This window comes from Dermacentor variabilis, chromosome 10, assembly GCF_050947875.1.
Source record: "Dermacentor variabilis isolate Ectoservices chromosome 10, ASM5094787v1, whole genome shotgun sequence".
Classification (NCBI taxonomy): Eukaryota; Metazoa; Arthropoda; class Arachnida; order Ixodida; family Ixodidae; genus Dermacentor; species Dermacentor variabilis.
The window spans coordinates 79,179,117-79,194,132 of record NC_134577.1 but is presented as its reverse complement, the minus strand read 5'-3'; positions in this window follow the sequence as shown (position 1 = coordinate 79,194,132).

The window sequence follows — 15,016 nt, the reverse complement described above, 5'->3', positions numbered from 1 at the left end:
CTTGGAAGGAGGGGGGGGGGGCTTTTTGGCGCGCGACCCTTCCCAAACATTTCGCGACTAATCCGCTAGGGCAGGGCGCATGCGCCGTCGCGCCATGAAAGAGGCGGATTGATTCCTCTTGCATCCAATATCGAAATCTAGACCTCTTTCACGGCAATCGCCCGCGGCGGCGCCAGGTTTGGTCGTCTGGTGACGCGTCCATCGCTTGCTTCGGTTGCCTCCGCGTTTACAGTGAGTGTGCATGACGCCGGTGCGGCTCCGTTAAGTTTGTTTCGGTGGATATCGCAGGCGCGTGGGCTGGGTTTACGACACGAAGCTTTGGCCGCAGGTTCGGAGTGCATGTAAGCGTCCTCGGAGCTCATTACGCCTTGTCCAAACGGTGTGAGCAAAGTGTACGGTGCTCGTACTACGGAAGCTGGTTCAGAAATGCATTCCGCGCGGTCCAAGCTGTACCCGACGTTGTGGCGTTGTGCTGCGAAGCCAGAGCGAACGGAATCAACTGCCCGCCCGCATTTCGATTGGGGAGAAATGCAAAAAGCCCATGGAGCCGTGCACCGTGCATTGGATGCACGTAGAAACACCAGGTGGTCGAAATTAAAAGTGGAGCCCCCCACGATGGCGTGCCTAATAATTACATCGTGGTTTTGGCACATGAAAGCCACCCGCCGTGGTGGCTCAGTGGCTATGGTGTTAGGCTGCTGAGCACGCGGTCGCGGGATCGAATCCCGGTCACGGCGGCCGCATTTCGATGAGGGCGAAATGCGGAAACACCCGTGTCCTTAGATTTAGGTGCACGTTAAAGAACCCCAGGTGGTCGAAATTTCCGGAGTCCCTCACTACGGCGTGTATCATAATCAGAAAGTGGTTTTGGCACGTAAAATACCATAATTTTGGCACATGTAACCAGAGAATTCTTTTTTCCGTACTTTCCACTTCTCTATTTAATCAGAGCAATTTAATCTCTTTATAATTAGAGCATTTACTTCTTAGTTATTTATTTGCTAATCACTTGGAATAGCTTGTCGTGCTTCTGACGTTCCACAGTACGGTCACTATCTGATTGTTCACTTTCTGTCCAATCGCTGGCAGATCGGCTCAGTTGCGGAAGATTAATTTGTTTGTCGTATACATGCAATGCTTGAAACTGAAGTGTCTGTACTTTGTCATACATTGCGCATAGCAAAAACGCAAACATTCCATTCCCTGATATGCCAGTCACTATTCTTGCAGCAAACTACTACACAAGCTTTCGCTCTACCATAACGCGTTTTGCAGCATGAACGTAGCGTTACCGAGCAGTCAGTCACATTTCGGACAGCTGATCGCACAGTATTAAGGCAGAAGCCGTATTTATTTCGCATTGGTTCGCTTTCGACTGAGGCAACGTACGGAGCGCCGCCGAAAGCGCCATCTCTTTCCTCTAGAGCAAACTACTTTGCGAAATCGGGCGAGGAGGAAAGGGCGCGCGGCATGTTAGTCTCACCTGGCTTGTGCGAGCAGGCGGGGCGCTGCGATATGATTTGGAGATGTTTTAGCTCGTTCTCCGTGAAATTTACGCGATATCAGTCTATTCTGCGATGTCATTGAAGAACCACTTTGTGGCCTTTCGGAGCAGCGGTAACTGCAGCACGCAGAAACTTCCCTTGGCTCTGCATACATGCGATGTGCATCATCAGTCGCCGCGTGTGTGCAAGTTGTGAAATATTGTGGCTGTATCGGTTTTCATGCAACGAAAAGCAGAGGCGACTCTGAATTGTCAGCGTGAATTGGAAAACCTCACTGTTTGATCACTTGGCGTAAGAAATAAAACATGAGTGACTGTACGGCCAACCTAATGCAACTCCAAAACATCTAGGTGGCAATCGTTACAAAAAAAGTCACCGCCCAAGCACTCTGTACAGATGGTTAACCAGTTAAGCTCAAACGTGTGGCCCCGGTGTTTGTCACTGGGTTAATCCTGGCGGTTCATTAAATTACGGCTTGGTAGGCTGCCATATCCTCGGTACGCAGTTGCCGCTTGCACCCAGCTGCACGAGCCTGTTCTTGTCCCCAGGCTGCAGCATCGACACGCCGTAGAAGAGCTCATTCCCGGTCCTGCTCTCAGTGCTGCTGATCGAAAGCTGCCTGCTCCTCAGGAGCATGTATGAAGTGTGGCCTACTCATTTCGGAGCCTGAGAGAAACTGCTGCACGCGCACTCGGCTGCGACGGCGATCAATGACGTCACTACAGTCTCAGCGAATCGTGCGCTTTTTTTCGCGCATGCGCATAGGGTTGCGCTGACGGAGTTTTCGGCCTACAGGCGACAGACGGACAAATTGGCTAGCCACGTACATCTTCGCTGTAATATTTGAGTCGGCCACCGGCATCGCTCTCTCACATTTCAAGTCCAAGAGTTTGGATCACCATGCTACGTCTACGTTAGCCTACTGTATGACGCCAATGGCGTTAACTGCTCAACATAGCGATCCCTGCGGTTGGTAAACCAGCAGAATGCATACGTTTCCTGCTTCGGCATGGCCATGCCAACTTAAATTACTTCACTACGTCTCACAGAACCATTTCCCACTAAGACGCCATGTCATATTAAACAGATCGCGTAGGGGTGAAAGCCACCACGAGATACTGCCGCCGAGCGTATACCTGGCGCACAACACTGAGTACTCATCAAAACCAGCATGCCGAATGCTCATAGATGCCACCACTGTCTGCGCAATATGGCGGCACCCATGCGGAAAGAAATGTTTATAGGACAGCACCGTTATCTCTTGCTGCAGTGTGAAAACAAGCGAGACAACTGTCATCCCACCGATCCGCCGCGGTGGCTTAGGTGCTATGGTGTTGTGCTCTGAAGCACGAAGTAATGGGATGAAATCCCGGCCGCGGCGGCCACAATTCGATGGGGAGCGTTATGCAAAAACGCCTGCGTGCCGTGCAGTGAGGCCACGTTAAAGATCGCCTTGTGGTCAAAATAATACGAAGTCCCCCACTATGGCGTGCCCCAATCAAACGTGGTTTTGACAGATAAAAACCTAGAATTCAACTATCATCCCAATAAGGTCCCACATGCAGCGACTTTCAGATGTCTCAGGAAGGTCTCTTTTTGCCTCACTTGGGCAGTTTCCGAGATCAATCTAGGGCATCTCTAGGATGTCCGCAACATACCGTATGGAACATCCCTAGGATGCCATGGTGTTGTTGGAGACTGTAACCAGTAACAAGACATTCATGAAAAAAAAAAAGCTGCAGCACACTCTTTCGCCTTGTAGCTGTTTCAACAAAGTTAGAAGTTTCTAGTTTCACAACACTGCAGAAGCGTGCTTCCCTCTCGTTCTTCGACAAGAGGGGAAAATATGCCCCGCTGTCCTGATGTTGGCGCAACACTGGCCTGTATAGAAACATCTTGCAAAAGACAGTACATGCAAAAAGCGCGCATGTGCACAGTGCATAGCAGAAGCAAACCGAATGGCAACCGCAGCGATAACAGCGAAAGTGCCGCCTGGCACTGGCAAGCTAATGCCACTGGTGGGCCGACGCCCCTGGCAGGTTGCTAAATGTGGAGAAAAGACGCTGCATGCACTCCATGTTACCTTTTCACCCCTCAATCAGGTTTTTTCATTTAATTTTTGTATGTCTCAAGACACTGCAAGACGTACAGTGGGAGAGCCAGGAAGGACTTAATGGGTGAGCAACAAATTTTTGCACACCCATGAGATTTTAGTCCATGCCACGTTGAACACTAGCCAAACGTCCTATATCCCAGCCTTCCTAGCGTCACGGTGCCATTAAACATGCTTGCATGTACGGTGGCACTAGACTCCCCTCTAGGTTGTAAAGCTAGAGTCACACAAAGCAAAGTCCACCTGCAGTGAACTGACACGTACATGCACGGACCTTGGCAGCACGTCACCACTGGATTTAGGTACTCTACGACTAAAGGGCACTCGCCATTTAACATTCGTCGGACACTGTACAGGTGTACCAGCACCTATGATGGCTGGGATATGCCACACACTCATAATTTATCAAGGTATAACGAGCATCACTCCACATGTTGCACTGTTAATAGCTAGTTGCTCCCCGTGTAAGATTTGACAAACCCTGTGTGCTTGTTTACACAAATGCCATCGACTTACCCACCCAACAGCATCGTTAAGAGCACGCAACAAGCATGAAATATCTCGGAGCCTTCGGGAAAAGGCCGACGAATGAAAAACACCCGTTTCTTTCGGAGTTCACATTTTTTACTCAATCTTCTCAACAAGAGCGTGCTCAGTCGAATCACTTTAGAAGGGATGTCATTTACAAGAAGAAATAAAAAGTCACTGTACAAAAGAGAGGCGGGACATCTCTCGGGACAAGCGTCGCATCCGTCACGATTTCCCTTGCGCCACTGCAAGCTTCGTTGCACGCTCAGAAGGGGGAAAGGGCACCCCTTGAAGACGAATCCCGTTCCTCACAGGAAGAGACCTGGCAATAGTCTATTTACAAAATCACGCCACGCCAAGCAACGAAGCTTGGCGCCAAAGCAATGCGCCAGCGGGCAAAGTTCACAGAACTGTGGCCTCATCACCTGCACAATGACACTGCTCTCCCTCACTGTGGTGGTTTCCTCAGAGAGAGCGAGACGAGGAAAAAAAAAAAAGAGGCAAACACTGACAAAACGTGGCTGCACGCTCAGTCGATGCTGAACTGCAGTCGAGTAAACTAGCAAGTGCACAATTAATTTCAAGGCAACAGCACCGTCGTGCAAAAGAAGTACGTCCAGCACACCTAAAAATTACCATATTCGCGTCGAGACGAGTTAAGAGCTGTACCGATACTCACTCGGGGCCCAGGCGACGCCAAAGGGCCTGCCGCAAGACAGATCCAATTCTCGCTTCTTTCTTTAAACTTCAAACTAGCGGAACGTGGCAGTAGCAAAACTTGCATACCTGTACAGTACTTGCATCACACACAATTTTCAATCTGCCTCACCAAGGGTTGCAATTCAAGAAATATTCCCCACGCCCACGATAACCCTTTACGTGGTAGCTACCTGCAGGACAATGCAATGAAGACGCAAGGAAAATAAATAAAAGTGAAACGGATGGACACGGGACATTGCAGCGCATGAAAGACCAGAGAGAGACTCAGAAAGCTGGGCCGATGTCACACAAGGCAGCACGAGCACTGCAGTCATCAAGGCAGCCGACGCTGGGGCACGAGCGAGACAAAGGAATAAATTCGTTTCGGCTGAGCCATGGAGAGGCATGAAGATCCATCACGCCGAAAGGCCTCAACGTACTGCTGTCCTTCATGCGGATAAATCTCTCGCACGCCGGTAGTCACACAATGACAGGCTCGCACTTTCAGCGCACTAGCAGGGACAGTAAGGGGGCAGGCCGCCGCGACTGCCCCAAAGTCACGACTAAAAAACAGGGAGGGATAAGCTCCCTGTTGGCTATTCTCACAGGTGTGAGCAGTGAATAAGAAACTCTTACCACCATCGGACAGTGTTTGGAAAGAAGGCAACGAAAGCAGGTCGGAGGGAGGGGGGAGAGGGCAGAGTCTCTCTCCAGGAACACAGTCCACAAGTTAAGAAAGGGGGGCAGGCAAAACTGGCAGAAGCAAGGAAACGCATCGAAGTGCTGCCTCGTCAGTTGCTGTCGGATTCCGTGTCGGATGAAGATGACGAAGAGCTCCAGCCATTGCCCAGCGGGGCCACCACGTTGGCGAATGCCTGGCCGCACGTACGGCGCGCGCTCCAGAGGGCAGCATGGTCGGGCAGAGCTGCTGCAGTGCGCTGGATGCCATTCCGCTGCGGCGGCTGCTGCTGCTGCTGCTGCTGCTGCTGCTTCTCCTGGCGCTGCGTGGGAGAGACACACGTCTATTGCAGCAAAGGTCGGCGAGAAATGTCTTCGTAAGATAAACAAAAAGGTAACAATATGGCGGCGCCTTTTGCAACAATCTGTGGCACTTTCACGCTACTATGCGACGCTGACTTCCTGGCTCCTCAATTTCGACCACACGAGAGCCCGCTCTGCGTGAGTACTCCTGTACTTTCCACTTTGATAAATCAGGCTAGGCAGGTTCATTCCAGACACATTCCTAAAGCACCGACAAATCAATCTATTAGGCGGTCAACATTTTGCTGCCTTTTACAGCGAAAGCTGTATATGACTAACCTTGCGTAGTTTTTTTCAGTGTCCGTCAAGAGAAAAAATCATCATGGGGACCTATCCTGCTGCTAGTGCAGAAATAGTCCATGCTCAATCACACATACCCCTGTGGGCTCGGGAACCTGTAATGTGCCCTTCGGAATCATTGGGACGGACCCACGTATGGGGAGCGCTTAACGCCTCCTTCACTTACACCGAGGGCCGGTTCGATATTGCACTATCTTCAGGCCGACCCGCGGCGGAACTGAAGCAATTTGCTTTTCGTTTGAGAGCTTTGACTGATGTCAGCCTTCGCTGCCATTCCATCTCCATCCACAGAGTGGAATGTTTGCCGATTATTTCACCCCTTTTGGGTTTCAGTAGCTATCAGCATCTCCGGGTGTGTCCAGGCCAGTTGTCACATCAATTCGGTGCCCGCGCGGTTAACTCCAGATGACTTCAGTTGTTACCATCCATTCAACGACAACGCCCGTCGCTACTGCTTCGTTAGTTCAACCTTCTTTGTTTAGACTGATCCAGGGACCAGGAAAGGGATTCGATTCGCAGTCAGCCGGTCAGTATGCTTGTGTAACGAGTTGCGGCCGGAGAAAACACCAGTTGCGTTTCATTTTTCAGTTTGCTTCATTATTTCCTTGAGTGAGGCAGTTTCGAGGATCTGCAGCGACGCTGGCAGATCCTCTGAACTATATACCCACGATATGGGCTAGATAAGGTGGAAAATAAAACAATGCGAAACAGCGTGTATGATCAGACCGTGGAATAACCGTTAAACCCATACGCAATATGACTGTCACCCGTTACCTCGTCTGGCTTTTCGCTAATTGTACAGCGCTTTTCGTTCAAAATCGGCAACTGGAAACAAGAGTCGCAAGGAGCAAAGAAATCAAGCGTTCTACTAAGGGAGAGAGCCAAGGCAAAAGCCAAACAGGAGGGAAAAGCGAAAATTAACAAACTTAACCGTGTGCTTAAAGATATTTATAGATCAACATCTTTTTATTTATATGTAGTGAAGAAAACGCCGCCAGAAGTGAATAATTCGTGTGTTTTCAGTGACGCTTCTACAGTTACCAATCGAGCCGCCATACGTAGCCACTTCTCTGCTGGGCTTATGGAGATGTTTTTTTAACGTTCCTCGGTGGGCGCAGTAGGACTAGAACCACAGCGTCCTGTGTTCTTCGCGGTTGTACGGGACTGGTGACCACGCATGGTTACGCTACTTCCCAAATAACAATATGAGTCAATATTAGGACTTGGTCGAGCAGTAAACGAGGGATCCAAAAGAACTGCGATTGTTTCGCAAATGTATATTTCTCTATATTTCTTCCAGAGCTATTTGAAAAAACGCCGCTAGAAAACTGTATTTTAAACTTTTGCTTGTTTACTTTTTCTTGGCAGTGTTCTTTCAGCGCTTCTTTCATGCACGGGTCCATTTCATGTAGTTCCTTGCCTGCGAAGTAAAAAAGAGGTGTACCTCACAGGCGTAGCTGTGAGATACACCTTATTTCCATTCTCTTTTGCAGGTTTACGCGCCTTTATGGCGAGCGTTGAGCAATCTTCACATTTGTACTAGTAAAGGTACCTCCCTCCTCCTTCATTTGCATAGGAAGGATACCTTAGATTGGGCACCCCCTGAAAAAGAAAAAATCCTGGACACGTGCCTGGATCTCACGGACGTTCCAAGCATGCTCGATTTTCTGTGACTGCCTTTTCTCGCCACCCTATTCCTTCCGTCTTTCATTTCCCTTCAATCTTCGCCATGAGAAGGGTAGCAAACGAGAATCTCTTCCGGTTGACCTCCCCATCTTTTCTACCAAGTTTATATTTCTCTCTCTCTCTCCCTCTCTCTCTATTTACGTGATTCTCTGATAGAAAGCTTCCCAGTTGAAGAACTCATTTTGATCCAGGATTCGAGGAAAAAAGCATGCCCGGGCCTAATCCAGGCCTGAATTCCGGGCCTAATCCGGGCCCTAGTAAGCATTAGCTTACACGGCCTGAGCCTGGGGCAAGCCTGGGCCGTGCAGTGCTCGAGCTCCACACGTAAGGCTCGCAAGAGATTGATTGCAAACAGGTTTTCAGAATACGAACATTACAATGATTGTGGCGATTACATACGAGGATATCTTTTAAACACTACATAATAAGGAAAATAGCGCCCTTAAAGGTATCTGGGCGTGTGTAGCTAGCCTCCTCACACCCATAGAAATGGGTGTCTAAGCGAACTAATACGCCCACTTCAGAGGGCGAGTTTTTGTAATTAAACTCTTTCCGCAAATGTGCATTCTTCCGAAATGCACAGTACACCTTATTCTTACAGCGATTTCTTCAATTCATCCCTACCTTAGTATTTCTGACGTCCGCCGAAGTCATCCCAAATTTTTTTACAATACAACTATAGTTGAATGTGCGAACTGGTGCATAACTTTCTTGTCTTGCTTTAGCGCTACTCAATTTGAGTATGAAAAAACAAAAGGGCAGCCAGGTGACAGGATGAGCACTAACTTCCAACTGCTTTTATTCCATGGTCCTGTTGGACATAATATGGCCCGCTCATAGCACACGTGAGAAGAAAATGAAGACAACAGTCCTACAGGGAGCACGACAACATTTCACTGAACACATGCCGACTGCCTGAAACAGTGGCGTTCCTCGCCTGACAGTGATAGGGATCGCTCACGCCTTAGCACCTCGTTAAATTGCAGCAGCCTCAACGATTTCGAGTCTCAGTTGATTGTAACTGCGTACTATGATGACGCAGCTATCAAATACTAGTTTACATTCACAAGTCTTGCATTGCATGGCGATGAAGCCGTTTGATGAAATTCTGTTCGTAATATCGTAACCATGCTCGCGCATGCCCGCATTGATACACCTTCCGCTCTGTCCAATGCAAACAAGGTGCACAATTGTCAGGCTGCGAACATTGAGTCACAATCACGGCACAGGTAAATAAAGGTCCGTTCAACCAACTGCCCACAGGGACACCATTACGTTGAAAAGGTGCACAAGTGTTATGCTGTACGGCCACCGCAGATGTCCTGGCTTCCTCTGCAACCTTTCTGTAATTATTCACATGCTTCCAGTGCCGTCTTCAGTGGGGATCACGCAATTTCAGCGGAAACCTCAATAGCTTATGTCTCTAAAACAACACTTGTTTCAAAACCCACTCGAGGTGCTCAGGCGTTGTCAAGATGCGGGCGCAATTGGCATGCACAGATCATCATGGACACTTGCGATTTCACGGCGCCACGCGAGTTTTGCCCGCAATGAAAAAAGAAGAAACAAATATCCAGTCACAGACGACCACGGGCGACTAGAAGGAAGAAAAAAAATATGGAGATCCCGCGTACTGTGACAATTGATACAAGCGTTGCTTTCTGTGCTGTTTGCTTTGGCTAACGATAATTCGAGGAGACATGGACGTCAAATGTTTTATTTACCGACGTTTAGTCCAACCCGAGAGTCGTGATTGGATGTTCAGTTATCGTGCGTGCACTGGTGCTGTTTGTCGGCGTAGTACACAGAACACGCGAGGAGAGGTGTTGGCTTAAGGTGTTGTTCGCCACACTTCATAAACTCTGAGAGAGTTGAGCCTATTCGTTGCCTCACATGGGACATCGCATCGTGAAAGAAGTAATAAAATTTAATTGAATTGCGGCGCTGCACACGCCAAACCCACAATGGGAATATGAGCCACGGCGTAGTTACACACTCCGGGTTAATTTCGACACCGGGGTGTTATGTTCAAGCGCTCTTAATTTTGCCCCAGCGAAATGCGACTGCAGCAGTCCGGATCAAAGCAGCGACCTCCAGTAATATCATAGCCGGAAAGCTACCGCGGCGGCTACAGGAGTGTTGATCTGATGTGTGACCGCTTCGGCAGTGTCACCTACACCCTACGTCTGCTTCATAGCGCCTTTATTCCGCTTTATTGCGGCCCTGTTTCTGCACGCCCTGCGTATGTTGTGCGTGTGAGAAATTTACATGGTGTTTATTTTTCAAAAGTAGCAGAAATGCTCAGTACCGTACTTTGAAGTTAACCTCATACCGTTGGCCAGTAGCATTTCCTTGCTTTCGCACGTCGCATTTTCCCTATCTGCCCTCTTGTATGAGAACAGCGAGCGAGGAGTGGCAAGGCTGCTGTTCACTCGTTTCGCGACTGCGTCTGCTCTACCAATTCTCTGCCTCCTCCCTCCCCTCCTCTCTGAAATTTTATGTAGCTTCCCTCTGGGCTTCCACTGTAGTAGATAGGTAAGCGCTGCAATTTCCGCAATGCTTTTGCGGAGGGTCAAGGACAATTACAGCTATCAAGGGGCTAATGTGGCGACGCTCAGGTAGTTCCAGGGGGCATTGTGCACATTCGACGCACTGCAATGGTGCAAACGAGTTTCTCGCGCCGCCTATCGCCTCTGTGGTACTCCTGTCATGTGTACACATGCATTGACCCAGCCCTCGACGTGGTGTGCCTGACGACGACGGCCACGCCATCGACAGCGGCGGCGGCGGCAGCAAGAGTTTATGTGCCATAGCCACCTAGGACAACAACAACAATAATAAGCAGGACCAGTATGATGGTTGATTGAATATGAAAAGAAAGCATCGCTTTAAATGAAGAAGAGAACGAGAATGGCTCGGACAAGTCGGTAGTTCGGAGCCGGAATGACGGCTAGATCACATAGGTTGCAGCTTCTCGGGTGCTTGGACCCGAGCTCACGAGACCTCTACCCAGTCGACACTGCTCTTTCCGATGGCTTGTCGACTCCCGACAGCTATGACACGAAGCATATTAAAAATTGGCAGTGGCTTAGCTCGGCTATGCCAGGATATACGTAGCGAAAGCTAAGGCATAGCATGGTTCGCCTTGGTTAATCTTGATTGCAAGTCCACGTTAGTCTGGTTGTCTAGCTATGTTGCGGCGTTTATCCAGTCATTCAGCGCTCTGTTCGTCTGGTTCCTGGGCGATTCGTTTCCTCTTCATCTCATTCCGATGTCGATTCGAGGCCTCCTCCTGCTGATCAGAATTGTCGCCGTCCATACTACCACCTCAACTGTGGTTGCAGCGCAAACGAGCTCTCCTTTTCAATCCTCCGACATGTTATCAGGCATTCGACGCAGCTGGCGAAGCGAGCGGAGGCGAGCGCAAGGACGAGGAACGCGAGATGACGTCTTACCAAACACCGGCGGCGGAAAGATGCGGCGCTGAGCAGTGGCATAACACGTGTGGCTCAGTGCTACTAGTGGCGCATACGCAGTAGTGATTAGGGAAAGCGAGGGAGAAATATCCGCGGCGAGGCACGCGTTATTACGTCATGTGCCTCATCGCAGCACCCCCACGGCGAAATCACATGTTGGCGGCCAGTAAAGCTCTCGCTTTAAAAGGCGGCTGGGGGGGGGGGAGGAGTGGGCGGGCGGAGGCGCGGGGCGCTTGGACCCCGGCTCGCAAAGGCTTTCATTTCACCCACAGCAACCAGTCTCCCCGACGACCTATGGCGTCTCTCACACTGTAAGACGAAGCGGGCGGCGTTTCGAGAAGCAGGCAGCTGCAGGACCCGGCCATACTCGAGTGTCTGCGATCGTCGCTGCTCTATATTCGTCGCCCAGACCTTTTTAACGCGATAGCGTTAAGGAGCTCGTGTCGCAGAATACCCGGTGTCGTCGGCGTCGGCGTCCGCGGCGTTGGCCGTGAGCGATAAATCCCAGCAGGCACTTCATGAATAAAAAATTGGAGGACGCTTAAGCTTCGCCTTCAAGAGTGGAACGCGACAGCGTTCCCGTCGACCCGCCAAGGGGTATTGGGCTACGGCGCAGCGACTACGCGCCCCGCATCGGACGCGGTGAGCGTCGAGCAACGCAGCGTTCGGCGCGACGACGAAATGTGCGCCTCAGCAAGCGACGCACGCCTGAGCCTTAGAAATAGCTCGTTTCTAAGGTAACACCGCGTTCACTAGAGGCGCTTTTGTACCGCTTTGAAGCATCGAACTCGTGGCTCAGTGGTAACGTCTCCGTCTCACACTCCGGAGACCCTGGTTCGATTCCCACCCAGCCCATCTTGGAAGTTGCTTTTTATTTATGAAGTGCCTGCCGTGATTTATCGCTCTCGGCCAACGCCGCAGACGCCGACACCGGCTTTTCTGCGACACGAGCTCCTTAACGCTATCGCGTTAAAAACAACTTGCAAGATGGGCTGGGTGGGAATCGAACCAGGGTCTCCGGAGTGTGAGACGGAGACGTTACCACTGAGCCACGAGTTCGATGCTTCAAAGCGGTACAAAAGCGCCTCTAGTGAACGCGGTGTTGCCTTAGAAACGAGCTGTTTCTAAGGCTCAGGCGTGCGTCGCTTGCTCAGGCGCACATTTCGTTGTCGCGCCGAACGCTGCGTTGCTCGACGCTCACCGCGTCCGATGCGGGGCGCGTAGTCGCTGCGCCGTAGCCCATTGTCTTACACCCCTTGGCGGGTCGACGGGAACGCTGTCGCGTTCCACTCTTGAAGGCGAAGCTTAAGCGTCCTCCAATTTTTCCAGAAGGAATTTAATACCGGTGAACTTGCTTTGTTAATTTTTCGGTACGCAGCTGAATACAAACAGCAACTGCGTAACGAGGATCTGGCAGCCTACCAAGCCGTGGTTTATGAATCGTCAGGATTAACCCAGTGACAAACACCGGGGCCACACCTTTCAGCTTCGCTGGTTAACCATCTGTACAGATTGCTTGGGCGGTGATTTTTTTTTAACGATTGCACCTATATGTTTTGTAGTTGCATTAGGTTGGCCGTACAGTCACTCATATGTTTTATTTCTTACGCCATGTGATCAAATAGTGAGATTTTCCACTTCACGCTTACAATTCGGACTCGCCTCTGCTCTTCGTTGCATGAAAACCGATACAGCCAAAATAGTTCACAACTCGCACACACGCGGCGACTGATGACGCACATCGCATGTTTGGACAGCCAAGGGAAGTTTCTGCGTGCCGCAGTTACCGCTGCACCGAAAGGACACAAAGTGGTTCTTCGATGACATCGCAGAATAGACTGGCATCACGTAAATTTCACGGAGAACGAGCTAAAACATCTCCAAATCGTTTCGCAGCGCCCCGCCTACTCGCACAAGCCAGATAAGACTAACCCGCTGCGCTCCCTTTCCTCCTCGCCCGATTTCGCCGAGTAGTTTGCTCTAGAGGAACGAGATGGCGCTTTCGGCGGCGCTCCGTACGTTGCCTCAGTCGAAAGCGAACCAATGCGAAATAAATACGGCTTCTGCCTTAATAGTGTGCGATCAGCTGTCCGAAATGTGACTGACTGCTCGGTAACGCTACGTTCATGCTGCAAAACGCGTTATGGTAGAGCGAAAACTTGTGTAGTAGTTTGCTGCAAGAATAGTGACTGGCATATCAGGGAATGGAATGTTTCGGTGTGGCCGTGTTCATGGACCGCTGATGCACTACAGGACTGCTTGCGTTTCTGTCCCTTCGCTATGCACGGCTTTCCTCGAGGATGAAAGAATTCGCTCAGGCGACAGCGTGATATCGCTAATCTCCAAAAAAAGGACTTCAACACCGGAACGTTGGCAAGGGTGAGTACCGCACGTTAAGCATATAGTGGCCAAGGGAGTAACGCCGCTTCCTGGCATAGCAAGCTACTCGCACGTTACCTATTTACATCCACCGCAACTCACTGAAATAACTTACGCCCACTCTATCGCCCAGGTATCTATAGTAAGTGAATGGGCGTACTCTTGAGTCAATGCACCGAGGCTTGTCCGACGTACTACGCCGACAGGACACGAATGTTCGAAGCTGAGTGTTTCCTGACGGACCACGGGGAGCAAGCGAGTGACTGGCTATGATGCGTTTTTGCTATGCGCAAGGTATGACAAAGTACAGACACTTCAGTTTCAAGCATTGCATGTACACGAGAAACAAATTAATCTTCCGCAACTGAGCCCAAATGCCAGCGATTGGACAGAAAGTGAACAATCAGATGGTTACCGTACTGATGAACGTCATAGAGTCAGAAGCACGACAAGCTACTCCAAGTGATTAGCAAATAAATGACTAAGAACTAAATGATCTAATTAAATATGAATTAAATTGCTCTGAATAAATAGAGAAGTGGGAAGTACGGCCAAAAAGAATTCTGTGGTTTCATGTGCCAAAACCACGATGTGATTATTAGGCACGCCGTCGTGGGGGGCTCAACATTTAATTTCGACCACCTGGTGTTTCTACGGGCATCCAGTGCACGGTGCACGGCTCCATGGGCTTTTTGCATTTCTCCCGAATCGAAATGCGGGCGGGCAGTTGATTCCGTTCGCTCTGGCTTCGCAGCACAAAGCTACAACGGCGGGCAAAGCTCGGACCGCGCGGAATGTAATTCTGACCCAGCTTCCGTAGTACAAGCACCGTACACGTTGCTCGCACCGTTTGGACAAGGCGTAATGAGCTCTGAGGACGCTTACATGCACTCCGAACCCTGCGGCCAAAGCTTCGTGTCGTAAACCCAGCCAACGCGCCTGCGATATCCACCGAAACAAACTTAACGGAGCTGCACCGGCGTCATGCACACTCATTGTAAACACGGAGGCACCGGAAGCAAGCGATGGACGCGTCACCACACGACCGAACCTGGCGCCGCCGCGGGCGATTGCCGTGAAAGAGGTCTAGATTTCGATATTTGATGCAAGAGCATCAATCCGCCTCTTTCATGGCGCGACGGCGCATGCGCCCTGCCCTAGCGGATTAGTCGCGAAATGTTTGGGAAGGGTCGCGCGCCAAAAAGTCCCCCCCCCCCCCCTTCGAAGAAAGATAGCGCTGGGGCGCGCGCCGCTGCAAACACTCGTTCCGTGTACCAGTCGCGTTGGAA